The sequence below is a fragment of the Eptesicus fuscus genome, chromosome 20, assembly GCF_027574615.1.
Source record: "Eptesicus fuscus isolate TK198812 chromosome 20, DD_ASM_mEF_20220401, whole genome shotgun sequence".
Classification (NCBI taxonomy): Eukaryota; Metazoa; Chordata; class Mammalia; order Chiroptera; family Vespertilionidae; genus Eptesicus; species Eptesicus fuscus.
In genome coordinates this window covers 18,686,127-18,713,088 of record NC_072492.1, presented here as the reverse complement: position 1 = coordinate 18,713,088, position 26,962 = coordinate 18,686,127, and the positions used below count along the sequence as shown (strand labels likewise).

Genomic DNA, 26,962 nt, shown 5'->3' with positions numbered 1-26,962 from the left:
GCCTGGCCTTCCCCTCCAGAGGATGCTCCACGGGGCAGGGGCGACGCCCGGATGCCCACGCCAGCCTCCCTGCTCCTACTCCATGCCTCCTCAGAAGGCGGTAGGTACACAGACCTAGGTGGACATGCTAAGGCCATACAGGGCATGACCAGAGATGGGAAGACACCTGCATGCCCCACAGATGGACACCAGAATGGGTATAGAGGGGCTGGGAGCCCCTGGAGGCCCCAAGTGGCCACCAATCAGAAAGAAGCATTTGCAGGGTGTGGGGCTGCCAAGCCTGGCACTCCATGAGAAGACTTGGGCTGGGCAGGAATGGTGCCAGGGGGAGCTTGGCAAACAGGAGACAGACCCATCAGGCTCCTTGAGTTGTGTGGGCAAAGGGGCAACGGGTCATCCAGGGCCCTGCTGGGGGGATGGTCACCCCCATGGCATGAAGCAGCCATTAGGCTGCACCCCGCCCTTTGAGGATCCTCAGCTCTGAGGTATAATTCGCCTGCCCGCGTCCACCACCCTCCCGAGACCTGGGGCACACACACTGCTCTGTGACACTGAGCCCTGGTGAGGGAAGGAGAAGAAGACATAACAAGAGGAAGCGTTTTCTCTGTCACGTTTCCTAGAGCTGACAGAGATCTGGGTTCTGCTCCCAGGTTGGATTCCGGCTTCCGAGGACGCTCTCCCTCGCTGACTGCCCTTCCCAGCTACAGAGTGAGAAGGCGGGGCTACACCAGTGGTCCCCAGACTCTGGCAATCATGGCAGTGGAATTACCCTTCAATTAGGAGGATCACTATGGGGTACCTATAGCTTAAATTAAGTGAAGACATTAAAAAATGGTCAGTTTGTTATATCTGAAGAAATGTAACTTTATAAAACAAAATTATTTTGTACGTGTTGTCTTTTTAAAATCACGTGAGACAGACAAAACCTTTGTCTTGAATGGGCACGTTCTACGGGTCCAGTGTTTGAAGACTGATGCATAAGGTGACATCAAAGGGCCATGGCCTATAACTAACTCCTTTAGAGCTAATTCGAAGGTGGGTTTCCCACATTGCCCAGCAGGTGGAGACAGAGAATGCCGCATCTTCAGGCTTGGGATGGGGGCTGGGGGTGGGGAGGGTGGGGGTAGGGATTGAGCCTTTTCAGCTACCCAGAGTGAGCAGAATTGAAACACCCAGAAACCAAAACCCTGGGTCTCCAGTGGCTCAGGACCATGTACCACAGAAGCCAAACTCAAGGGGTGACACTCAGTCTAGACTCTCCCCCCAAGGGCCTGACACAGAGCTGCCCCGTCTCCAACTCTTAGCACTGCCTCCCGGGAGGATCCCGCCAGACAACAGGTGGGGGCCAGAAGGGGAAGGAGGCCTTACACTCCAGCATGAGGCCCGAGCACAGACGCCGGCCCAGGTACAGGCCGGGGGTGGCAGGCGGTCACCGGAGGAAGTGGAGGGCTCCTGAGGGGGACAGGAACACCCTACCTGGCTGTGGGCGGGAGAGGCGGCCTCAGGGTCCAGCTACCAGCAGCAAGCAAAGAAGAGAGAAGAAGAGGGGTGAAGACAGGCAGACCATCGATCGGCACGTCCCCTTCAGCAAGCACCCTGGGCCAAGTGGGCGGGCACTCTCAGGCTGCCCAAGGTGTGGGGTACGCGTGGGAGTTGCTTAGCACCAGGAGTGGGGGTTGCTGGCCTGGGCAGGTGAACTGAGCCCAGGGCAGGACAGTCTCTCCCAGGCTGGCCATCTAGTCCATTCTGGATTAGGCTCCTCTTCTGTGTGCTGCCAGGCCAGGCCTCCTCACCATACCCAGGGCCTTGTTCCCCTGCGAGCCCCTTGCCTTATTTATAGGGCATTTTCCAGCCTAGCTCCCCGGTAGCCCTCAGACCCCAGGACAGGGCTGTCCCTGGCCTCCATACACACCCCGCCCCCCCGAAGGCTGCCCTTCAGAAATGTCATCACTGCACTTCTGAGACAGCAAGACCACCAGTAGCCCCAAGTCTAGGACCCTTCCCCAAACCCCCACTGAACCACCATGCCACTCCCAGGCAGGCACAGTACCCATGGCACGTGGAGGCATCCCCCCCCATCCGGTCCACATGCCAACTGCCCGAGCATAAGGCACCTTGACCTCTCTGCCTCTAGCTGGTCACGTAAAGGCCTTTTTGGAGAGGAAGGGGAGTCAGCCAGGCCTTGGACCTTGCCTCTTAGAAATGGACGAGGAGTTAACAGGCCCCCTGGGTCTGGAGAGCCAGGGCATCAAAAAAGGGGAGTGCCAGCCCCCGACTCGACACCCACCAGACCCTGGCACCAAGACATGTCCTCATGGCAAGAAACAGGGCCAGGAAAGGGGGCTGGGCCCCCAGCCAAGAGGGGTCCCTCCCACAGGCACTGGGCTCCCTGGAGGAGCAGGTGTCACTGTGCTCAGACCCACCACAGAGCCCGTCTCTCCTTCCTTGAAGTGGGAAGCCCGCGGTGAGGCCCCCAGGACCCAGGGAGCACTCTTCCACAGGCAGGTGCTCCCCGTACCCACAGACACACACACACCCTCTGGCCGCCAGCCTCAGGCAAGAGGAGGCCAGGGCCCGGGGAACCACACACGGGAGGTGGCATTACAGAGGCGGTGAAGATCCTCTCCAGCCGCAGGTGGGCCTCCTCCGCGGGGCTCAGCCGGACCTCGGGGGCAGCTCCTGCCTGGAGGTTAAACCACCATTAGTCCTGGCCCCGGGAGTGGTGGGGACACAGCATGCCAGGCTGCCAGCCCAGGAAGCCACTAGGACCCAGTGGGTAAGTGAAGTAGGGTCAGGAAGGCGAGCCAGGCACCAACCAAATGAGGTTTTAAACGACCAGACAAGAAAGAAACAACAGGTGCCCGAGCGTTCTGAGGCTGTTTCTTCTCACCGTCTTAACCACTTCAGCACCAGGTGGCCCTGCTCTGCACGCACCCTCCGGCCTCTGCCATCAGCCAAGGCGGCTGCAGGCCAAGCCGAGCTCTTCTCTGATCCCAGCTCCCAACTCCACTCTGGTGAGAGGTGGAGGACAGGGAGCCAGAGGGAGGGCACAGCCCAGGGACAGGCGCTTAATGCTCCCGGCTCCTGGGAGGTTTTCTCAGGGATGGCTGGTTCGCCTCATGCCCTGCCCATCAAGCCAAAACGCCCCTGCCAACTCCTGTGCACTAGGAGGTTGGTTTCCTGAGGCAGAGTGAGCCAGGAGGGCTGGGGAGAGCTGCAGCCTGCTCCCCTCTGGGTTCTGCGAAACCCAAGAAGAACGGAATGGGCACCAGACGGGTTCTGGGGCCTTAGGAATCCCAGGGGCTGGGTAGGCTGTGCCCTGCCCCGCCCCTTCCAGCCCGGAGCATGCAAGAGCAAGGAGAAGCAGTGGTGAAACTCCACACACACCCCTCACGAGGCCTCAGAAGGGTCAATCAACACGGGGAAAGCTTACAGAGAACTGTCCCCAAGCCCAGGACCCGCCAAGCAGGCATCACCTTCCATGGGAATGGGCTGTCCTTGCCTATCCCCTCTGCCTCTCAGCATCCTGTCCCACCCAGAAGGCACTTGGTGGACGGACAGCGCCCCAGATCCAAAGGGGACCCACTGTGCCCATTAGCCCCCCAGGCACAGGGCTCCTCAAGATCCTGCTGCCACAGGGGACTGCTGCCCGGCCCGCAGGTAGTGATGGCAATGATGGTATTAATCACTACTGTTACTAGCATTACCACCAATACTACCGTTTATTTATGGCGCACCCACCACGCCAGGGACTGGGCCGGGAGCATTCACTATCTGAATCACCTCTAACCTTCTCAGTAACCCTTCAAAGCAATTCCAAAGTCCAAAACCCACCACCCCCCCCAAAAAAAAAACAAACCAGAAGATGCTTCTGAACTATTTTGGTGGCCAGTCCTGACTGTTTATATTCTATCCCTCTGCAGCGTGAACAATTACAGGTTTTGCTGTGGAAATATTAATGTTTGGTTATGAGTGGCTGCTCATTATGTACACTGCATGGCATTCTAAAGTATAAAAATGACTAATCTCCCAAATACTTCTGGCCCCAAGGGCTACAGAGAAGAACTGAAGACCTGCGTTCTCTCCACTCGACAGATGAAGACTCGGGGATGGGACCTTGCTGCGATCCCTCCGGGGTGAGTGGCTGGGGTGTGGGCGCACAGAGGCCTCCTGACTTCAGTTCTTCCCACCCTAGCGCTGATCTGCTAAGACTCCGGATCTTGACGTAGGGTCTGGAGCCACAGGCTGAGCCCACGCCGCTGAGGCCCAGCCCTGACTCCCACAGAACAGCAGCATGCTGGTTAGTAGTCCCGTCACAGCGCCCAGGCCACCACCGCTCTGGCATCCCATCCAGGAGAGCCACGCAGCCCCCCGCCTTCAGCAAAGGCGCCGGCCTAGCCTGTGGGGGAGCCTGCGGGAAGCCGGTTGTGAGGGTGCCTGGCCCTCGAGCGAGGGAGGGTGGTGAGGGGCACGGGAGGTTAGTGACACACTCGGGTACCTCCTGCTGCACGTCAGGGGCTGGTGACTGGCACTGCTGCAATCCGGTGAGGTTCGACTTCGGGCCAGCGGAGCCTGAGTCGGCCAGCTCTTCTGGCGCGGCTGGGGAACACGGCTTCTCTGGGGTTCCGGGCTTGGCTGGGGAGTCCACCACCTCGGGGGAGCCTGGTTTCCCCGGGGAGCCTGGCTCCTGGCTGGGGGGCGTCTCTCCCTTCCCAGGAGACTGCCTGCTGCGAGGCTTGTGGTCCTTGCCCCTGCCCCGGGACATCAGGCTCCGCAGGCCCACGGAGAGCTCATCCTTGGCTGCCTCCTTCTTTGCTTCAGGCTTAGGTGGAGCAGGGGGAGGAGGAGGAGGGGGAGGGGGAGGTGGCTTGGGACCAGGGGCTGCCTTTTCTCCCCTCTTGCCTCGAGCTGGGTGCTCCGGGGATTTGACCCCTCTGCTCGGTGGTTCCCTGGCATTCCCAGGCTCCTCGCCAGGCAGCACCTTGCTCACCACCTTCCTCACTGCGTTTGCCACCTTCTTCCGAGACAGGCCCGGGGCCTCCTCGCTTGGGCCATCGGCCGAGGCAGCCCCCAGGCCATTCATGGCCGGTGTGGGCACAGGGCTCTTGGTTCTCTGGGAAGTCTCTGCAGCTGCGGGGCCGGTGGGAGGCTGCGGACTCTTAGGTGGGCCACTGCCGTCCTTTGAGCTGCCCTCTAGCTACAGTCACACAGATACAGGTAGACATTAGCATCAGCCCGTGTCCCTGCCCACCCCATGCAGAGGAAGTAAGAGGTGTGGCCTCGCGCCCAGCCCTGAAACAGACCTTCCATTCATGCAGCAAACAAGGCATAGCTCCAAGAGGCTTTCCAGCCAGCCTCTGAGAGTGTGGTGTCTCTCTCCCACCAAGACAGGCAGGTACTGCTGTCACCTGCCAGGCTTAGCATGGAGCTGTGAGATGCCAACAGAATACCTGGAGGCCCATGAGGTGCCCCAGAATTACTGCTATACGTCGGGGGGCAGGGGGGGGGGAGAGTGACCAAGTCCAATCCAGATGAGCCCAGTCCCTCACAGCCCAAACACAGCAGAGATGGAGCATAGGGAGGGCAAGCAACCCATTCCTAGGCCTCATGCTGGGGCCTCCTGCCTTTGTGGTCGCTCGGTCACCTGGTTTTCTGGGCAGTCAGACCCAGGGTCTGCTCATCCTGATGAGAACAACAGTCAGGGAGCAATTCCTGGCCCCAAGATATGCCAAGCGTCCTCCCTCCCTGCTCCTCTGGTCTGCAGCCACTGTCTACTCCCCACCTGTCTACTCCGCACCCACATTCTCAAGGCGGCAGAAACCCAGTGCTGGCCCAGGAGGCTTCCACCTCAGCCTGCTCTCTGTCCGTCTCTGCTGTTTTCCTCCTGCAAGCCTCTCAGGGGCTGGACACCTGCTGGCTCCCAGAGTGTACGTGTGGAATAATGGGAGGAAGAGGAGGCAGCTGTGGCCCACAAAGGGTTAAGTACTCAAGCTACCACGGCTCCACTCTGCCCTGGAGCGGGGGCCCTGGCTCAGCCAGCCTCGCAGCCTCTGGGCACCCGGGAACTAAATGGAGTGCGCTGGCACACTCCACCTGCTGTACCTCCCCTCCCCCCAACCCTGGAGGGAACTGTCTGGGGACCCAGAGGACTGCCACTGGGAAGGCCAGGCTGGCTAATGGCAGGGCAGAGTTGCCTGCAGAGCTAGCCACACTGCCTGGGGGGAGCAAGGCCAACCTAGGGGCTCCTTGCTGGTCAGGCCCTGCCACTAATGAGCCGTGCTCGTGCCCTCATTCCCCAAAACAATGACCTTGGTTCTGGGGTATAGCTGAGCACTGGACTCCACGAGGGGCCGCCGGCCATCTCTGCTTGGTAGGAAGATGCTCACAGAGTGGGCAGACCTCTGGCTGCCATGTGGAGAGAAGAGCTGAGCCCAGTAGCCCCAGCCCAGGCCGCAGCTGCACTGGCCCTGCGGCAGGGGTGGAGAGGGGAGGGCTTGAAGGTGCTCTTCCTCCCGGGCATGCCAGAGACTGCGGTGCTGGCTGGTGGCCCTCGCTGCTGGGTCCTACGCCCCTCCCCGCCCCCTCTGGCTTTCCTCCCGTGCCCTCTCACGGCAGATGATGAGGACAATGGCAGTGGCGGTGATGACAGTAACTGCTAACATCCATGCGGTGCTGATTATACCCTGGGCCGTCTTCTAAACACTTTACATGTAATTTTCACCAAAAAAAACCCCTGGCATTCTCCAAGACCCCTCCCCCCCATATCTCAAACATATCCCTTGGAAATCACAGGCTGGCCTCGCAGGATTGTTTACAGATTAGGTAGAAGCCACAATGCCTGACTAATCAAATCTCCACCCAAGGAAGTGGGGGGAGCGGGGACAAGCTCCGTCCCCGTCCCCGTCTGGGGTAATGGCGTAGGATCTGTTTGGTGAGCCAGCTCTGCTCCCGAGCTCTGGGCACACCCACCTCCCAACTACACATCTCTAGCCCTGGCTCTCCTGGAACCGTCTCCCTTCTCTTGCCTTAAAAGAGTCCCGCTTTGCCGAAACCGGTTTGGCTCAGTGGATAGAGCGTCGGCCTGCGGACTCAAGGGTCCCAGGTTCGATTCCGGTCAAGGGACATGTACCTTGGTTGCGGGCACATCCCCAGTAGGGGGTGTGCAAGAGGCAGCTGATCGATGTTTCTCTCTCATAGATGTTTCTAACTCTCTATCCCTCTCTCTCTTTCTCTGTAAAAAATCAGTAAAATATATTTTAAAAAAAAAAAAGAGTCCCGCTTTATTCAGGGTCTCTATCCCAAGGCAGAATGACTGGGGTAGGGGTGGTTGGGGGCCCTGGGCAGCTGGAGCCGGCCTCCAGGTCACCCACCCCAAGCAGCTGACGGGGTCTCGGGAGGAGACAGCAGCAGCTGCACTGAAATGCCTCCCTGCCCTGGCTGGTGCTGCCCAGAGCGGGATGAAGAGTCCCAACAGCTGCGCATTTGGTGCTCCCGACCTAAGAGTTTGCCCACCTAAGTCTCTCCAGCCCCAAAGGCTCAGGAAAGCAGAACTAAAGGTAGGAACGAAAGGGGGGGCCCTTTGGGGGAGGTCTCCCCTCTCCTTCACCTGCCCCAGGTTAGCTCCGCACAGGCTGCACTGTCTACCCCTTTCCTGGCATTCCCTCTAGCCACCCACACCGAAAGGGGCACCCCCATGCCCGCCCGCCCGCTCCATGGCACTGCCTCCCAGGCTAGGCTAGGCTGGGCGCACCCACACACAGGGGTCTTGGAGAAGCACTTACAGCCCCTTCCTCCTTGGCAGGAGGGCCAGGCTTGGGCAGAGTTCTGTCCTCCTCTTTCACCTGAGGGAGCAGACAAAGAAGTCACCGGCAGGGCAGGGCTGGGGGACCCAGCACTCAAAGCCCAGAGGGCGAGCATCCCACAGGCCTCTCTCCCTCAAGGGCAGGGCTCCTGAGCGTCCAGGGATACTGGGGCCACGGACCTGGACAACAGATACACTGGGGTCAGCACTGTCCGGTGACAACTTCAAGAAGGGAGAGTCTCTGTGGGAGCCGAGGCCAACCACCCATGCCCTCCCCGACCACCCCGTGGCCCGCGGGGGCTGTGCAAAGAGGTCCACCGTGGAAGTGGCGTCCTGGCCTTGGTTCCAGGGTGGAGAGAGAGATCCGGCCAATTCACCTCGGGCTAAACTGCACACGTCAGTCCAGCTCAGACAAGGAGTGGTCTGACCTAGCGGCCGAGGAGACAGGACCCCAGTGAGGGGCTGCAGGGCACAGAGCTCCGTGGAGGTGAAGGGCGGCTCCGTCAGGCTGGCTCTGGCTGTTTGTCGGCTCCACACGATTCCCTCAGCACAGAGCCCGCGTGCCTGCCCCAGCCGATGGCTGAGCTCCGGCGGGAGGCAGAGAGTGGGGCAGAGGCAGGGACTCAGGAGGCCAGACATCTTCCCAACCTCAGACCCACCAACTGCCAACCACGCAGCGGCGGAGGGAACCCCGAGGCTGGGGCGGGTGTGGAGGAAGGAACGCTGCCTGGGCTCCGGCCGGGCTTTGTGCTCAGCCCAGGAGCGACCTGGCCTGCTCGGAGGAGAGGAGCAGAGTCCGGGGCCACCTCGGATGCCATAATGTATCCGGGGGGAAAAGGACAGACAATACGGACGCTCTGAAGGTTCCTTCCGTTCAGAGACTGGCTCAGAACACACCCAGGGGGGCCAGGCCTCCAGGCTGGGAGGGCCCCCTCCCCTCCTCTAGCATCTCTCCCTCCACAAGCTCAGGCCGTGCGAGTGGATTTCATTTCTCGTCTCTCCTCAGTCACCCAGGACTGTAGAAAAGGAGCGTCTGTTATCATCCCTGGCCGGCCCGGCTCCCAGCGTGCCTTTCTCTCCCAGCACAATGTGCTCAGAAGGAGTCTTTCATTCCGAACGGAAAGATCCTCGGAAACTCTTCCAGGGTCACGTTCGGTATCCACCTGGGGGATCTCATTGGGGACCAGGGCCACGGCCAATCTTGAGCTCTAATTAGCAGGGCCCGGGGCACTGACCAGCAGGATGGCCACTGCCGGGTGAAAGCGGCATCTTGCCCACAGAACCATTTTCAATGGGCTCAAGCTTCAAAGGGAGTTCATCCTGCCACAGACAGAGGGGAAACGGCCATTTTCCACCCGCGTGGACTCGACTGCTTTAGAAGTTGGGATTGGAGCAGAGACAGGGAAGGGAGGGGCCGGTGGAGAGGGAATGAAGAGGAGTGGCAGGGTGTAGGTCTGCGCCTGCCGCCCCACCGAGGCCCACCCCTCACCCACCCCCACCCCCAGGGAACACACGGTGCTCATGCTCCGGGGCACACGGGTTAGAGGGACGGCAAACGCTCACAAACCTCACAGACACACGCATGGCTGCACGCAGTGCTGTTAGTTCAGACACAGGGATGGCCCAGACTCCAAGTCCGCTCCGCATCCTTCACCAGCACCAAGTCTGTCCTGGGACCCCAAGCGTCTTACCCAAGTGGTGAGGCATTGGGGAAACACTGGCTCTCCCCCCAAATGTTTGGGACACCAGGCCCAGCTCTGAGCTCAGCTCTGGATTTAGCCTGAGGCTGACTCACTGCCCCCTCCCCCGCCCAGAGGGCTCTGTCTGTTGTAGGTCACTGCCCAGCTGGGGACTAGGCGCTGCGCGGAGGCACACCCAGCTCTGCAGCCTGAGCTGCCCTCTGGACCCGGGCAGCCCGGCTCTTCCTCCTGCCCTCCACAGGCCCCAGGCGCGGGGAGCCCCAGTTCCGAGGCCTCAGAGCCAAAGCCATTCCCCGTGGCCCCTCCATAGCAGTCCACATTCTGGGGGGTGAGTCAGAACAGCAGGGTTTGGGGGGCTGGAAAGGGGGTGGAAGGGTTAACTTGGAGGGGCACCAGTGGGACAAAAGGCAGCTCAGCTTACTAGAAGTGGAGCTCAGGAGAGGAGCATGACTCAGCGCAGGAGCCCATTCAGGCAGGAGTGAGTTCGCTGCCCCCCCTGGTCACTCTCCCCAACCCCCAAATACGCACACATGCCCCAGTCCATCTCTGGTTTCCAAAGCTCCCTCTCTCGCAAGCCAGTCTCCTGCCTGCACACGCCATGCCAAGCACAGAGGAAAAGCAAAAAGGTTTTGAAATCCAACTTTCCTTTTGCTCCCAGAAGGCAAACCTTGATGAAAAGGCCATGGCGCCGAGTGGCCTGCACCCTGGGTCAGAGAAGGAATGGGGGTGGGCGGGGTCTCTCAGGGACTCGGAGTCTTCCTAAAGGCCAGGACCTGCCAGGGCGAACACTGTGGGCAACAGGGGGAGAAAGGGATGGAGCAGAGGGGGAAGCATTACAAAGCTCAAAAGGTCAGAAGAGGAGTAAGGAGTAAAATATTAGAGGAAAGAGAAGGCCAACGTGGGGGATAGGACGCAGAACTTCCTGCCCTTGAACGCTGTGTGCCCTTAAATGAGCCACTTCACCTCTCTGAGCCTCTCTGTAGAAGAAGCAGGGCCTGGGTTAGTCTGGACAATGGCTAACGTCCGTTCTAGGTCTGGAGCCCGAGGAGTCTGGGTGGGGAGAGGCACTCAAGCCCTAACTCAGGGAACCAAGGTTGCAGGACTGGGACCCGGGAGGGAGTCCAGAACTCCGGCAACTTTGCCTTCCACTTACAACACACCATCACCCGCCGGGGCGAGAGGCCCGGGGAACGCAAAGCCACCCCACTCATAGGTTAGAAACCGGGGCCGCTCCTCCTGAGAACCAACGGGCAGAATCCGCCTCGGTCCAAGGAGAGACTTCATCCAAAGAGGCCGTTCAACTCAGAGGGGGTTAAGCACCGGCTCGTTCTTATTACTGCTTAGAATGAAGGGACAGCGAAAAAGGAAAGAATTGTTGTTTTCCATTTGCTTTGCGGACGTTTCTATTTCACTGCGCAGTTCATCTACAGGAGACAAGTTTGTCTAAGGAACTGCTCCGTTCTCTGGCCTCCCGCTCGGGGGTTCCTCTCCGTGCGGAAGGAGCCCCTCCAGCCCAGGCTGTAAGACCGCCAGGCCGTCCACACCAGGGCCGACTCCTTCGCATCAGCTGTTCCTTCAGAACATCACTCTGAACACAAATGTGGGGTTCTCCCCCAGGAAGTTCTCTCTGTGGCTTTTGTGCAGAATTGCCTGGATATTTCTCTTTCTTCCTTATCGCTGGATTGATTTGCTTAGGATCAACACCAACCTGTTTTTATCTAATACGAGAGGCCCGAGGCACGAAATTCGTGCAAGAGTAGGCCTTCCTTCCCCCGGCTGCTGGCACCAGCTTCCCTCTGGCACCTGGGACCTGGGCTTCCCTCCAGATGCCAACAGGCACCCAGGACCCAGGCTTCCCTCGAAGCCCCAGCTCCGTCCGGGACAGAAGGACGTCCGGAAGAATGTCCAGTCTAATTAGCATATTACGCTTTTATTATTATAGAGATAAGAACTCAGCCCCAAAGATGGTGATGATGTCTCTGCTACCACCCCCCCCCAGAGCTGGGAACGAATGGCTCGGTGGAGCAAGGGGGCCTGGGAGCCAAGGCCCCTCTTCCTGACCTGGTCCCCCTCGAGAGATTTCGGCTGTTTCCAACAACAACAGTAACTCCTGAATGTGGAACACCTGCTGTGAGGTGGGCCCTGTCCATGTATTTAACGTGTATTTTCTAATCCACATTTTACAACAGTCTCATGACACGGGAATTACTATTATTCCCATTTCACTGATGAGGAAAAACACAACAACTCAGAAAGAGATTAAGTCACAAAGCTGATAAAGTGGTTGAGCCGGGATTTGAACCCAAGCCGCTCTGATTGCAAAGCCTGGGCTGCTCCCGGAGAGGTCACCTTTTCTGCTGTGCGAGGCAGGGTCAGAGGGGCGGAGTCATCCTTAGCAGCCAACTCTGGGTTCAGGAGGGCTGGGTCAAGCCAAAGCATGGCTCGGTGGTGCGGTGTTTACTGGTGTCCAATGCAACCAAACGGAGTCTCTGGGCTTGCAAAGGGAGATCCCAGCGAGGCCCCACCGCTCACTGAGGCCTGGCCATCCCGTCCCCCGCCTCTCTGGCCTCTTCTTTTGAGGAAGGGAAGAGAAACCAATCCTCACTGAATACTTACCGTCAGCCAGGTGGTCTCCACTTAATCCTCACAACCACCCACCTTCTAGAGAAGGAAACTGAGAGGGTGAGCACCTTGCTGAGGGCCCCGGAGCTAGGGAGTCGGCAGCACTGGGAGTCACAACCAGGATGGGTCTTGGGGAGCTCTGCGTGGGTCCACAATGTTCGCTGGACTCCGGTTTACTCACGGGCAGCACTCTCCTTTCCCCATCCTGCTGGGGACACTTCATAAATGCTTGTTGCACTGCAGTGCTGCCAGGGGGTCCCTGTGAACTGTGGAGAATCACACCTGCCCATCCCGAGTCCCAGGGAAGTGGGACAAACAACTGCGCAACAATGAATAGACAGTAAACTCCGTGCCATGGAGAGCTCCTTGGGAGCCATGAGACGCATCATGCCCTGGCCTGGCCACCCCATCGTCAGGCATGTGTATGCAATAAGGCGGCTTAGGGAAAGGAAGAGCGGCCCTGGCCGTGCAGCTCACTGGTTAGAGTGTAGTCCCGATACACCAAGGCTGCGGGTTAGATCTCTGGTCAGGGCACATACAAGGAGCAAACAACGAATGCATAAAGGTGTGGAACAACATATCCATGTTTCTCTCTCCCTTCCCCTCTCTCAAATCCATATATACATATATATATATATATATATATATATATATACATATATATTTTTTTTTAATTTTAAAAATGAAAGGGCGAGAAAGAAACAAATCTAGAAATCCATGCGAAGACTTTAAAAGATGCACTCTATAGAAGAGCCCCCAATTGGAAGCAACCCGAATGCCTAGAATTAAGGGTTACTTAGCTATGGTACTTTGGTACAACGCACTAACAAATATGTGGACAATGTGACCACGTGGAACACTTCACCTAAAATAACACCCATCAGAAAAACTAGAAACTACATAGAACAGTGACCATGATGATCATGAAAACTGTGTGAATTAGACACAATAGAGAGGCTATTTTATGTATTGATTACTTACTGTTTATTTCTACTGTAAAGCTGACTAGCCAATAAAAAAAAAGAAAACGCTGAGGATATATAACAGCTAGAAGCATTTGCTCTCAAAGAGGAGGAAACCCAAGAACGGTGCTGAGGGACCCCCTCCGCGCAGCCCCAGGAGGCTTCCAGCACTCAGGGGGCTGGGCCAGGCTGGGCCTGACCCTCTGCATGGCCAGCGAGGTCCGTCTGCCCTTAACTTACTCTCCTCTGAGCCCTTCGCAGGAGGGACTGGCGGCACAAATACTCCCAGGAGGGCCATTCCACCCACCAGATACCCTTAGGCATGGAACGCCCCACGTGGACAAATGCATCGAGGCCTAAGGGCCCACGCAGGATGCCCACCCTCTAGCAGCTCCCAGGAGCAGCGGGTGCCCTGAGAGAGAGAGAGTGAGGGTACCCGGAAGAAGAGAACTTGGCACCTCTCCTCTCTGCCAACATTCATGCACGCTCTGGGATGCACAGCACCCTCCTCTCTCCCCTTTCCCATTCTGAGGAGCGGAAGGTAGGTCCCAGGCGAGCCTCTCCCTGACAGGCCCCACCCAGCACCACCAGCTTATGTAAAGGCTGGGGTGCGGGGAGCAGGAAGTGACAGTAATAAAAGTCGCCATGTATGGAGCAGGAACTAAGTGCCAGGCACTGTGCTGACCCCTTTACTTGCATCATCTCACGTAATCCCCACAGCCTCCCTCTGAAGTAGATACTGGTATGATTCCTACTTGACAAAGAGCGAAAGGAGGCCCAGAAATGACGTGCCCACGCCTCACAGCAGCAAGTGCCACCGTAGAACTCAGGTGTGTCCTCCAGCCAGAACTTCCCAGGCTCCCTGTAAGGGACGGAAGCAAGCCCTGCCTCCACCTCCCAGGTCACCTGCCCTCTTGTCCTTCCATGGCATCACCTGCCCGAACCACAGCTGGGGGAAAGCAGGGCTTCCATACACAACCGGCTCCTCCACCCGTGACCCGACCAAACTTCACCCAGAGCTGCTGGAGAGGAGCAGGGGCTCTGCAGGGCGTGGCCTGAGGCGGAGGAAGAGGAAGAAGAGCTGGGCAGGGACATGCTGGGCCCTCCCCCACCTGGGGCGGAACAGAAAGCAGCCCAGCGCTTGCAGCTACTGCCAGGCCGGCCGGCAGGCAGGCAGGAGGAAGCAGGTGCACTGGAATGGCTTCCTGCTGCCACCACAGTTGGAGAGGGCCTGGGTTTCCTCCCCTAACGGCCGGCCCTGCTGAAGGCCACCCTTCCCTGAGGACACTCACTGTCCCTCTGCAGGGCACTCGGCCATCTGCCCGGCCATCGTCGTGCATGGCCCCAGAGCGTCGACCTGGTGCTGGTGGCCCAGGGTGGGATGGGGTGGGGAGTCAGCTGGACCAGGAAACACCCACCTCTCAGGCCCCACCCCCACCTGCCCACATACCTCCGCCCTGGTGCCCGAGTTATGGCCGGGGCAGGGCAGTCCTTGGGCACAGAGAGATACCAATGCTCAGGGGCACATCTCAGGCTCCTGCTACACCTCCACGCCAGGCCAGCCCACACTCTGCCAACTGCTGACACCACTGAAAGCCTCACCCTTAGTGGCTGGGAGGGGTGGCGTGGGGGGAACGCAGGCAGTTATGGCTCTCCTCACTTGCTTTTTAAAGGAGCTTACTCCTCTGCTAAAAGAGAGACCCAATGCCACCAGGGCATCCCCGGGATGCCACCGGCGCCCCTTCGAAGTGTCCGATCCACAGAAACGGAGGAGGCGGTGCTGAGTCCACGCTTGGGGACAGTGGAAGGAGAGGCCGCGCGCTACTCCAAGGACCACCCCTCTCAAGCCCCTCTCTCTCGTCTACCAGGAGGGACAGGGGGTAGAGGGCTGTCCCGGCAACACAAAGCAGGGGACAAGACTTCTAAAACCCGGGGGGCCTGGGGTTCCGGACTCTGGAAGTAAATAGCTCCGAGGAACGAAGGCCTCGAGCACTAATGGTTTGTGGGGAGGTGTGTCACAGCCTGTGGGGAGGCTGGCACGGTCCCAGGACACGGAGGTTCAGACGCAGCCTGGCCCCTCGCCTCGGAGGGAGGCGTTGTGAGGCTGCCTGGGCTGAGTAATTCCCTGCCACCAAGAGGCTCCGAGAGAGGACCCAAGGCTGCCTCTCCCTCCCTCCTCACCTCCTTCAGCCACATCTGGGGAAATCACCGACGGGCCCCTCCTTCCCTAAATGAGGAAATGGTATGAGGAGCCTGGGACATTTCCGGGGTGGGGGTCAGAGGGACACTCACCCGCATGGCCTGGCCTGGAGCAGCCCAGAGCAAGGAGTCTCTTCTCAGATGCTGCTCCGTTAGCAGCTCAAAATAGCACTGGCCGCAGCCCCGCCCCTGCTCCCCTCCCTCTCCCCGCCCCTCCCCGTCCGGAGCTGCCCAGCCCTGGCCAGAGCCGGCGGGAGGCAGTGAGTGGCCGGGAAGGCTGCGGGCACCAGGTATGCCGCCTGGAGGAGGAGGGTGATAACAGCGTGTGCGGAAGGGACGGCGGAGGCCCTCGGAGAAAAGGCAGAGGGTGGGGGACAGGGGGTGCTGGAGGGTGAGGGGCCAGGGACAGGGAGAGTGGGACTTTCCTACCGACACACACCCGAGCCTCCAGACAGCTGAGCTGATATGGCCCCTAAAAATAGCAGAGGAATCTGAGACCTGCAGCCCCCGGCCCCACAGGCCAGGGTCAGGACAAGCACATGCGCCTTCATGTACACACACACACACACACACACACACACACACACACACCAGCACGCATGAACACTCTATCACAGCAGTGTTCTCAAGAACACACAAATCACAGGCTCACCCCAGCCATCTAGTTACTGCGGCAGAGGCCAAGACGGCCTCTAACGTCGCTCCCGATACAACCCAGAGGACCCACTGCACCCTGTGCCCCGACAGCAGCCGGCAGCCCTGTGCAGAGACCCGCACAGTCGGTCTGAGGCCCCTGTTGCTGCCTCCATGTAATGAATGCACCGGGGACATGCGTGGAATCTACTGCACTCGGTACACATCCTTCTCCCCACAGCCAGTGACTGCGCAGGCACAGAGGAGGGCGGGGCGGGTGGGGTGGGGTGGGGTGGGTGGGCCTTGGCTTTGAAGACAGAGGAAATTGTGGGTGTCTGGCCAATGAGCAAGGGCTGCTGGGGAAAAGCCAGGGCTCCTCATGAAGAGAAACGGTGGCCCGGCTCTCCAGTCAGCATCACACGAGGCCCAGACCTGGGCTGCGGACACCAGAGAGGTCGACATGGGAGTTGGGAGCCGGGGGGAAGGAGCCAAAAGGCAGGTCTTTAGAAGCTGCCTCAGAAGCTCTCAGCTCGGCAGGAAAAAGGAGACAGTCATTGCCTCCTTCCTCTGAAGGAAAAAACGAAAAAGGTGGGGGTGTGGGTGGTGCCTGGAAGCCCTGGAGGAGAGCTGTCTCCTAACCAGCGTGCCACCAGAGTGCTAGAGACCCCTGGCCTGTCACCCAGCCGGTCCCGGGAGCCCAGTGGGTAAACAGGATGCTTTCCTTGTAAAGAGGCTGCACACACTGCCCGAGAGCACACAGCCCAGCTCTGCCTCCTACCTACCACTCACTACAAGCACAGCTACACAGAGCCAATAGGACACTGGGCTCCTGGCTCTGCTTTCCAGGAGCGGTGTGTCATCCCGGGAAGGCAGTCTGCCCCTCCTGGGGCACGTGCTGCGTCTCTGTCTTCCCATCCTCACTGCTTTCTTGACACAATGGTGCCAGCCTCAGCTGCACACTGAAATCCCCTGTGGGGCTTTAAAAATACTGATGCCTGGATCCTCCCACCACCACCACAAACACACGCTCCCTGTTTCTGATTTAATTAGTCTGGGAGGGAGGCGTGGGCACTGGGGTTTCTTTAAAGCTCCCCCAGGTGATTCTTACATGCAGCCACGGCTGAGAACTGCTCACCTCGGAAGCCAACATGAGGCCTAGTGCCGAGGTGCCCATTTGTTCAGTCAATGAGTGAGTCAGCGAATGAATGAATGAATGAATGAGCTGTAAAGTCCACTGTGGCTGTGGGCAGGTGCCATAAATTTCCCTCATCTGTAAAAGGAGGATTATAGTGCATGACTCTTACACGGTTAGCATGACTTCGGTGAAATCCCAGGGAGTGAAGGAGCTTTGGTTCTCAAAGTGTGGTTCCCAGATCTGTAGCATCAGCATCACCTAGGAACTTCCTAGACATGCAAATTCTAGGGCCCCTCCCAGACCCACTGAGTGCGAAACTCTGGTTATGGAGACCAGTATCTGTGTTTTTCATTTTATTTTATTTTTTATTGATTTTGAGAGAGAGAGAAAGGGGGAGAGAGAGAGAGAGTCCTGCACACCCCCTACCAGGGGTTGAGCCTGCAATCCGGGCATGTGCCCTAACCAGGAATTGAACCAGCAACCTTTTGGTGCATGGGACGTCACCCAACCGACTGAGCCACACTGGCCAGGGCCAGGATCTGTGTTTTAACCAGGCCTCTGGGTGATTCTGAGAACCATGTTTTAAAGGGATTATTCATGGTTGTTAGTGAGACCTCCAGAGGCCAACTGCCTGGTTCATTCTTTGATCTTCCATATAGTAAACTATACAAACTTAACCTTGTGTGAACATAATAGCATCTACCACATAGGGTTACTGTGGGGGTAAATGAATTAGAACTTGCAAAGCTCTAAGAACAGGATCCAGCACAATCGCTTTCAAGATGTTTTAACTAATATTATCTACCTGTGATCATTAAGGGGGGGGGGGGGAGAGGAAGGCACATCATAAGCAAAATTTCTAGGTAACTAACGCCTTCTCCCTTTAAGGAACAAAACATTTTCTATCTTGAGTAGTTTCCTAAATTCTAAATTCTATTACTACTTACCATCATAAAAACAACATTTTATAGACTCTCTTTCCTAAGAAAAACACTCTGAGCTCATCTCAAACATCTCATCCGAGCTTCCCCTCTTGAACCCAATCATCTCCACTCCATCCCGTACCGAAGGGCATGTCGTCCCCACTGCGGTGACTCCTGGCTTCCCAGCCTGGCTTCTGCCCCCGCAACCCGCCAGCCACTCTCAAAGGACACCAGCCCTATCCCGACGCCACCGTCAGCAGGAACCCTCGCTACGTGCCCATGTGAGGCAGGCCAGACACCCCTTGGGTCTGGATATCTGCTTTTTCATTCTTTTGTCCCCTGCGCCTGTCACTCTGCCTGTCAGCAGGCCTGTCTCCAGCAGTCTCACTTCCTTACAGTACGCTGTTCCTGCCCAAGGTTAGGAAACCAGATAACCCAGCCCGGGAGATCAGAGTCCAGAGCAGAACAAGGGGGTGTCAGCAAGACGGCAGGCCCTCCTGTGAGTGAAGGGCCCGGGCTTTCACACGCAGACGTGGTGCCCGCCATTTTGGCAGCTCGAGGGTCTTCCTAGGCCCCCCTGCCGTTCAGCATCCTCTAGAAGATGGCTTCTGGGTGACGGAGGTGTCCCTGTGTCCGCAGAGTCTTGCTCTGAATTACAATTAACCATGTGCCCATCCACTCCTCTTTTCTATTCAGATGACCAGATCCTGTCAATTCTGCCTCTGGGATGATGGAGATCATCTCAAATCAGGTTCACCTTCCTCAGTGAAAAGATCAGACCTCTTCATTCTCCGGCCCTAACAACCTGCTCGGTTTCACATGACCAGTCCCTCTGCTGCTCCGAGGTCGGTGCTATCTCAGGGCTTGGGCCGTGCCTTTAATAAGCTCAGCCTCTGGTTCTCGGGGTCCCTCCCACAGCCGGCCAGACACCCTCAGGCCTCTCGGCTTGCCTCCAAGGGCAGCCACAACCTGCCCCTCCAGGCACGTCACCGTCCCTTCTCCGTCTCCCTCTCCCCGGCCCACCTGGCTCTCCCTCTCTCAGGCTGGCCTTCCCACAGCCCCCTGTCCTCATCACCCCCGGAGCTTAGTGCCTCTCCTCCAGCCCCTCTACCTTCTCAACCCTCCCCATCTCTCCAAGTCCATCTCGAGTCTCCCCTCCTTTCTGAAGCCTTCCCTGAACCCCAGGGCCTGCGTGGTAACGTAGAGCAAAAGTGTGGACTCACAGTCAGACACACCTAGGTCTGACTCCCTGCTCGGCCTCTGGCCTCTTAGAGTTTCCTCTTTTTGAGGGGTGGGGCTATGAGGATTTTAAAAGAAAACACATGTACGCACCAGGCGAATTATAGGTAAAGTCTCATTAAACACCACAGCACTCGGTGTCTAAACCTAAATATCACCACTTACACTTGGTGGTTCTTGATTATACTCAATCTGGTGCTCTATTTACAGTGGAGTCACATACTACATGGGGTTAGAGTCTAAAGTCAGCATGTTAGGCAAAAATAGAACACAGTCAAAATTACCCTTAAAAATCCCTTAACTGCTCAAAAACACTAGTTTTGTAGATACTATTCTATATATTCTGCATAAAGGCATAATGTACGGCGTCAAGGACAGCTTATAATAAACGCACACAAAATACAATGTTTATAATTTTAGACTACAGTAATATAGCTTATTATACAAACAGATCCTTGAATGTATTGGCGTTTAAGGTGTATATGCCATGACTACACAGCATAAACTAATGCTTGGATAGTAATCCCTTTGTGTCGTATGTTTAAGCCTTCTCTCCCTGGACAGCAGGGACCATTTCCTACCTCTGTTAGATCCCATCCCACAGCCCCAGCACTAGGCACATGGTTGGTGCTCAATAAATAAATATCCCTTGGATTTAACTAACTGGTCGGAAAGGTACAGATACAATAAGCCAGATAGAACAGAATGGGGAACAAAGAGACATCCAGATAGACTTACAACGTCAACTCCTCTGCTGTCCCATGTTGGTGGTAGGGGGAGGGGCGGGGTGGGTCAAAGGCCCTTGGATGTTTCAGGCACTGGGCCAGGCGTGGAGGCTGAGCAGAGTTGGGGGCAGACTAGACAGACAGGAGGTGCTGAGAAGTAAAAGAAGTCTTTCATGTATTCAACTGGCAGTGCCCTGTAATACCTCAAGGTGAACACTGTGGGGCAGCACAGCGCCTGCTTCTTTTCCAGCCTCCTCACCACCAGACTGAGCTCCTGGAGGCTGAGGAAGAGGGAGACAGTCTGGAAAACACTGAGACTGAGCTCCTCATTAACATCTTAACAAAAGGATACTTCTCTGACCCCATTTGTCTCACTAGCTCCCCTTTAAATCAAAACTCCTTAAAAATAAAAAGACGATAAACACGGTTCCCATACGTGAACACTAACTGTGTGGTGCTTGTGTTACTCCTAATTTGCAATGTATAAAATGTCACTAATAGAACTCTTTACGTGGGGAAGTTGGGGTGTCCCGTTTCAAGCACTCAGCTCACAGGGCTGAGGAGGGCTGGAGCACTCCTGGGGGAGGAGGGCTCCCCACCACCTGGGTGACAGATGCATGCTCTCGGTCCCTCAGCAGTGCCCGCCCTCTCTAGAGAAGGATTGCCCTTTATTCCTTCTTTGTTTGTTGGTTGGTGTGTAACATATATCTACTAAAGTGCCAGTTTTAGTAGAAGTGCCTGGTACCCTTTGGGGTAGCAATTTTTTTTTAATTTTTATTTTTTGAAATTTCACTGAGCACGGATGACCAGATGGCCAGGGGGTACCGAAGTGGAAGAGGACAGATGACCCCCTTGAAGAAGCCTAGGGATGGCCCCAGGGAGGGGAAGGAGGGAGGAAACCTGTCTGGGCGAAAGACGCACGCCCAGAGCGGGGCCCGGGCACTCCGGACCTTGGGACAGACAGGTCAAGGCTGGTGGGAGCCCCGCCGGCTCCAGGCCCACAGGGCGCCGGTGCTTCCCGGCCCCGCCCGCCGGCTGGCGCAGGGGCGGCGCTGAGGGCAGGGCCAGGCCGGCACATGCGCTGGAACCCCAGGACGCACCCGCCCTGCAGCGCCGCTGGAGCCCAGCAGAGGGCGGGCCGCCCCTTCTCACCGGCCCGCACCGGGGCCGAGGCCACAGGATTTCACCTCCGCGGGGCAGGCTCCGGGTCCCACCTCCAAGAGGCGTCCCCCGGAGAGCTCCAGGCTGAGGGGCCCGGGCCCAGATGCAAGATGGCCTCTGGCTTTACCCTGGAGGGTAGGGCCAGAAGAGGCCAAGATGAGCTCAGTGCTGACTTTGCTTTCATCACGGCTTCATCCCCAAAGCCCTTCCTATGGTAGGCACTCAATAAATGCTTAGGGATGAAATAAAATGAATGAATGGATGACTACAGGAATAAACCGAAGACTCCAGAGACGCTTTGAACCTGTGTGGTGGGCAGAGGTCTGGGACAAGCAGGGAGGTCAGTGGACTGGGGTGGCCAGCCCCAGATCACTGCCCCAGAGGAGATCCCTGAGGCTTAGGGCTCCCCACTCCGCAGCCCTGCCTTGGCACACCCAAAGGTCTGCTCACAGCCTGGTGACACCACACCACCTCATGGGCACAGAGCCCGTGCAGGGATGTCTGGGCTTGTATTCTCTGCTAAGACCAGGAGTCTGTCCCTTCAGAGTCAGGTCCTGGCTGCCTTCAGGAATCACCTGACTGGCTCGTGTAGCCCTCAGTTCCCTGAGGATTCTTCAGCTGCTGGGGATTTCCTCATCGCCCTGGGGATTTCCAAGCTGCCTCTGCTTCCTCAAGCTCCCACAAGGCCCAAAGCCAAGGGCCGGCTCTGAGGACCGTTTCCCATAATCCTGCTTGGGTCAGTTCTGAGTCTACTAAATGCACGGCGGACGAGAGTCCCATCCCCACCCTCTCTGGCAGACAGGAGAGCATAAACATAACGAAGTGTTGTTCTCTTTTCCACATAAGTGACAACTCTTCTCCATTTCCACAGGAGGAAAATAGGAAACCCAGTTTAAGGGTTAGCCACACAGATTTAAATAAAATATCGATAAGGTCTTCTTGTGTTAGGGGCAAGAAAGGAATATTGGGGACTGGCTATGGTTGTGGGAAATATTGATTATGCTCTGTTAACCATGATTGCCTTGTGTTGGTTAAAGAGGGGACATTCTCACCTGGCTGGGAGTTGTACGCCCTCGGGACCTGGAAGTCAACCTTGGACCTGGGAGTCAACCTTGGAATGCGGTCCATTCTCACGGAAAGATTAACACGGTTGTTGCCTAAACAATGGAGTCCCACTCCGGCCTCCTACTTCCTCATGCCTATAATCCAATTTCCCTGTGTAATCTGTGTCCTACCCTGTACACTGAGTGGCCAGATTATTATGATCTCTGAACGCATAATAATTTGGCCACTCAGTGTATATCCTATATAATAAAAGGCTAATATGCAAATTGTCCCCTCAACCAGGAGTTCGACCAGCAGGCAGGCCGGCCAACCGACCATGTCTCCTCCCCCTGGCTGGACCTCACCCATGCATGAATTCATGGACCAGGCCTCTAATATATATATCTTACCTAACAATAGACAAACATGTAAATTGACCGTACCTCTGCTACACCCTCAGCCAATCAGGAGTGGGTATGCAAATTAATCTAACAAAGATGGCGGTTTAATTTGCATATGCAGGTACGGAGTGGCTGGGCGGGGTGGGATGCCTGCTATGAGGGGGAGAGGGGGCAGAGGGAGCTACAGGAGTGGTGCTGCAGCTGGGAGGGAGGACTTGCCGGCTTCTGGGCGGCCGGGAGCGAAGCAGGGGAAGGAAGGCCTATTCTTGCACGAATATTGTGCAACAGGCCTCTAGTATATATATATATATATATATATATATATATATATATATATACACACACACACACACACACACACACTGAGTGGCCAGATTATTATGCATTCAGAGAGCATAATAATCTGGCCACTCAGTGTATAAGCAGCTGGCTTATGGGGGGCGGCAGAGCAGATTTTTGTGGGTGACCTGCTGCTCTCCCATACTGCGGGCAGTATTGGAATAAACAGTCCTTTTCTGAACCTCCGAGCGCATCGCGTACGGCTTGTTGCTTCCCTCCGACCTGATTTCTGCCGTAACATCTGGAGGGTGAGAACTGGAGGCCTGTGGTGCTTATTCTCAAAGTCAGGGGCTTTAGATCAGCCTTAGGTTCCTCCAAACACTGGACATTCACTAAACGTGTGAGGATCTGTGTGTTCACTTCTGGAGGCCCCGCTTGGGCCTGTTTTGAGAACTCTTTGAGGTAAAAATACAGCACAAACCCAATCTCCATAGAAACAGGAAGGAAGAAGTAAACGCTTCTAACTTTTCCTACCAACCCACCACCCCCGCATGAACAGCCCCGGCCAATTCCACTGGGGCATGTGAGCACCTGTGCCACAAAGCTGGGCCGAAAACATGCCTGGCGAGTGGGGAAGCACTGCCCCAGTTGCGGTGGCTCACAGCCAGGGCCCTGCTGGCTCTGGGGCATCAGGATTCCAGAGCTGGTGAAGTGAAGAAAGTGCCAGAGAGGACAGACTTCCTCCATGGAAGGAAGGGAAAATGCCACCCTCCCCAGCCTCACCGGGGCGGCTGCAAGAGACACGCCTTCCAGGGCAGCTCGCCGTGTCTTTGCGGAGAGCTATCCGGAGCTGTGCTAGTTAATATGGTCGCCACGAGCCACGTGTGGTTATTGAAATTGAAGTTAAGCCCTAGCCCAGTGGTCGGCAAACTCATTAGTCAACAGAGCCAAATATCACCAGTACAACGACTGAAATTTCTTTTGAGAGCCGAAAACCGACTTCCGCGCATGGGCCACGAAGTTTCAATCGCACTGTATGTGCGCGCCCGCACGTGGTATTTTGTGGAAGAGCCACACTCAAGGGGCCAAAGAGCCGCATGTGGCTCGCGAGCCGCAGTTTGCTGACCACTGCCCTAGCCCATTTGGCTCAGTGGATAGAGCATCAGCCTTCGGACTGAAGGGTCCCGGGCTTGATGCTGGGGTCAAGGGCACATGCCCGTGTTGCAGGCTCGATCCCTAGTAGGGGGCGTGCAGGAGGCAGCCAATCAATGATTCTCTCTCATCACTGATGTTTCTGTCTCTCTCCCCCTTTCCCTTCTCTCTGAAATCAATAAAAATATATTAAAAAATAAAAACATACATTGAAGTTAAACAGAAACAATCTTAATCTTCCTGATTAAATTAAAATCAAATAACGTTTAAAACTCAGTTCCTCAGTCACACTGGCCACCTTTCAAGTGCTTGACAGCCACATGTGGCTAATGGCTACCAAGTTGGAAATCACAGACTATGGGACACGTCCATCTTTGCAGAAGTCCATCTGGCCTAGAAGATCCCCTTTCAGCTTGTCCGGGCCATCCTTGCCAAAGACTCCTTCAGGCATTGCCCCTGGCCTGCTGTTCTTTCCCACCTCTGTCCCCGTGCGCCTGGCCTTGACCCCTAGGCCTCAGAAAGACGTGGGGGAGGGGACGGTAGCCGCAAGTGAACACCCAGCCTGGGAGCAGAAGCCCCATGCAGAGGGGCTGAGAAGGCAAGGCTGACTGGAAGCCAGCCCCCACCCCAAGGCATCCAGGCTCGGAAGAAAGCCTCTCAGTGCCACACAATCATTCCTTGTTTCTGGAGTCTCTGGACCATGCATGGGTAAGACATCTGGAATGTAGTGGCCTGAGGGCTTCCCCACATCACCCGCTGCTAGGCTCCTCTGATATTAATGCTCCAGGAGAGGGAGGTCGCAGCAGAACCCTGAAATTTCAAGGGCAAATAAGGCCAATGAAGCCTCACCCTGAGCGGCATGCCAGGAGTTCGGCCATGGGGCAGTGGGGACCATAAACAAACACCTTCCTGTGTCGCCACTTGGATGAACCAAATGAGGAAGAAGGGAAGGAGGACGTGACGGAGAAAGGACATTGGGGCATGCTTGCCATGACAGAGAGACAAGCTCCCCCAGCCCTGTACCCATGGGGGTGGGGAGGTAGAGCGGGATGAGGGAAAAGGGTGTAGATCTCTTACATTCTATCTGTTACAGGCACTTAATTTGGAAGGTTTTGCTACAGTTGTTAGGAAATCCAGTGGGAGCGTCTGGGCAAGCTCGGTGTGTGAAAGGAGAGGCGGAAATCAGACCCAGGACCTGGCAGGTGGAGGCTGCCTCTCTGTTCAGTGAGTCAGCTCTGTCCTCAGTACCTGCTTAGCCTTAATCCAGAAGGGCTGTCAGAGGCAAGACAGGTGTGGAGAGAGACCACAGAAAAGTCAAGTTTGTTCAACTGTAAAACAAATAGGCAGAAAGCAGTCTGGCGTTCCAAAGGTATTGGCATCAGCCAAGAATTGGACTGGAGGAAGTCACAAGAAAGTAGCACAGTTTTAAAGATTGGCATCAACATAGACTGGAAGCTCAGGGCAAAGCAACCCCACTCTGAGGCGACACTGTGGCCCTTGGGGACCCGTCTGAGCCTAACTTCCCTATGTCCACCTGGAAGGCACACTGATCAAAAGCAACATCTTAAGGACAAGAGTAAAGCCCCCCCCAATCCTCCCCCCCACACACACACACAGCAGAGTGAGCCATTAACAGGCCTGTGGGCAAAGGACTCATCACACTCCCAAGCACCAAGGGCTTCCCCACACTCGGAGACAGATTAATGATGGTAATGATAATGCTATTCTAAGCGATTTATATGTATTGATTCATTTAATCCTCAAAACAATCTTACAAGGAAAGTACTACTATTATTATTATTTTACAGAGGAGGAATATGAGGCACAGAGAAATTTAATGATTTGCCCAAGGTCACCTGCTAGTGAGCAGCAGAGACAGGATTTGAACCCAGGCGGCCTAGCTCCAGAGTCCATGGGTACCAATGTATTCAGAAAACATACACAATCCTATGCAGCTCCCACTCTGTGGGCCCTGTGTTGTCTTCCTCCTCTTTCCCTCCCCAAAATGAACTGAAGGCAATTCCTACAGCCCAAACCAGCTCTTCTATCCAACTTCATATCCGCCGAGCATCTGTTTCTACAGCAATAAGAGCTGCCATTTTATTTTATTTTTTTTTTTATTTTGAAGAGAATGGGTGGAGGAGGAGGGTAGGGGACTTTTTACAGTAGGGCTCCCTCTTTCAGAAGCACAGAAGAGAGACCGCAAAGAAAAACTCAGGGGCGAGGCAGAGAATCCAGGGCCCTGATGAAAGCTAGGAGATTCTGCCTCCCCCGACCCAGAGCCCAGGTCCTCCGGTTTGAGGTCAGCTTTCCTCTGGACAGAGGAGGTGAGGGCTGGTTGGACTGGAAGCTGATTGCAGACATGTTTTGGAAGAGTCTGGGAGAAAAGGACAACCCAGACTAAATTCTCTGTGTGTGTGTGTGTGTGTGTGTGTGTGTGTGTGTGTCCCCTTCACAGAGCCTGGTTCTGCTACCCAAGCTCAGGACCAAGTACTGATGGGTGGGGGCTGGGGATGATAAGGGCCCTGGGGGAAGAATGCAGGCTGCACGCATCTATGTGCCTGTGGGGGTTGTTCACATCCCAGCGGGAGGGCAGGGTGGTCAGGCTGATACCCTCACCTTCCCCAAGCCCAGGCCTCCTTCCTGCCTGCCACCCTCCACGTCACCTGAACAAGAAACTCCTGTCATTGTCCAGAAACCCTGAGACCAGCATCATGCAAAGGGGCCTCTGCCAGGCAAGGCCAAGCGCTCAGGGGAATCAGGATGATTGCAGGGAGACAGCCCACTGCGGTCCCCCAGGCCTCTCAGGCGGTGGGCCCCGTCTCCATCTTGTCTCCATGATATTGATGCAAGGCCAAGTGAGTGGAGACCTTGTCCTGCGCCCGGGTGTCCTTTAGGTAACCTAGGCTACCGGCAGCAAAGGGTGCAAGGCTGTGCCAGGCCCAGCACAGGCTGGGTCTTCTGTGCCTGAGGTGCCAGACACTCA

The 26,962-nt window shown here is 56.4% G+C and overlaps 1 protein-coding gene across 1 annotated transcript in view; it reads right to left on the bottom strand.

Moving 5' to 3' along the window:
• Positions 1 to 26,962, bottom strand: part of MYO18A (myosin XVIIIA) — a 96,503-nt gene that overhangs the window by 47,008 nt on the left and 22,533 nt on the right. The window lies entirely within an intron of this gene.